At 50.1% G+C, this 1,367-nt stretch overlaps 1 pseudogene across 1 annotated transcript; it reads left to right on the top strand.

The window, feature by feature from the left end:
• Positions 1-522: 522 nt before the first annotated feature.
• LOC101563133 lies at positions 523-1,361 on the top strand (annotated as a pseudogene). The gene has a single exon (XR_001117168.2). The product of XR_001117168.2 is annotated as a tropomyosin alpha-3 chain pseudogene (transcript).
• The last annotated feature ends 6 nt before the right edge of the window (positions 1,362-1,367 follow it).

Here is a 1,367-nt window from a genome sequence, read left to right as displayed (position 1 = left end):
GGAGATGGAAGAAAGCAATGAAAGGGAAGAAAGAAAAATGGGCATAAATCAATTATCTTGGGTCACAGAAGTAACCTAGGGGAAAACTGGAAGAAAAAAATAAAAGGATACCCAGCATTGGGAGAAGAGTATTAAATATGAAAAAGAAATGTGTTTTGAATTATCTGTTTTATTCACACTGCTATGACAATATCAGGAACTGAGTAATTTAAACAATAAGCATTTATTTCTCACAATTTTGCAGCCTGGAAGTACATAATGAAGAACTGCAGAACAGGTGTCTAGAGACCTCTTTTCTGGGTTTACAGAAAGCATCTTTTCATAGTACCCTCACTTGACAGGGGGAGCAAGCTCTCTCAGGCCCTTCCCTGAAGGACTACTAATCCCATCACAAAGGCCGTTCTCCTGACCCGAACATCCCCAAAGGCCCTGACCCCACCTCCACCCACCAAGCACTAGGACCAGCGCATTAAGCTGAGGTGGGGCCGTCGCCGAGGGTCCCGGGCGAGGGAGCGCAGCAGCCGGCGTCCCCGCGCCGCCTCGCCATGGCGGGGAGCAGCTCGCTGGAGGCGGTGCGCAGGAAGATCCGCAGCCTGCAGGAGCAGGCGGACGCGGCGGAGGAGCGCGCGGGCAGCCTGCAGCGCGAGCTGGACCAGGAGAGGAAGCTGCGGGAGACCGCTGAAGCTGATGTAGCTTCTCTGAACAGACGCATCCAACTGGTTGAGGAGGAGCTGGATCGTGCTCAGGAGCGGCTGGCCACAGCTTTGCAGAAGCTGGAGGAGGCTGAGAAGGCAGCAGATGAGAGCAAGAGAGGCATGAAAGTCATTGAAAGCCGAGCCCAGAAGGATGAAGAAAAGATGGAAATTCAGGAGATCCAACTGAAAGAGGCCAAGCACATTGCTGAAGATGCCGACCGCAAGTATGAAGAGGTGGCCCGCAAGCTGGTCATCATCGAGAGTGACCTGGAACGTGCAGAGGAGAGGGCCGAGCTCTCAGAAGGCCAAGTTCGACAGCTGGAAGAACAATTAAGAATAATGGATCAGACCTTGAAAGCATTAATGGCTGCAGAGGATAAGTACTCGCAGAAGGAAGATAAATATGAGGAGGAGATCAAGGTTCTTTCTGACAAGCTGAAGGAGGCTGAGACTCGGGCTGAGTTTGCAGAGAGGTCAGTCACTAAGCTGGAGAAAAGCATTGACGACTTAGAAGAGAAAGTGGCTCATGCCAAGGAAGAAAACCTTAGCATGCACCAGATGCTGGATCAGACTTTACTGGAGCTAAACAACATGTGAAAATCTCCTTAGCTGCGGCCACATTCTTTCGTTTGGTTTTGTTATTCTGTTTCATTTTTTGTTGTTGTTGTTGTT

This window comes from Octodon degus, unplaced genomic scaffold, assembly GCF_000260255.1.
Source record: "Octodon degus isolate 3935 unplaced genomic scaffold, OctDeg1.0 scaffold00068, whole genome shotgun sequence".
NCBI lineage: Eukaryota > Metazoa > Chordata > Mammalia > Rodentia > Octodontidae > Octodon > Octodon degus.
This window is presented reverse-complemented; position numbering and strand designations above follow the sequence as displayed.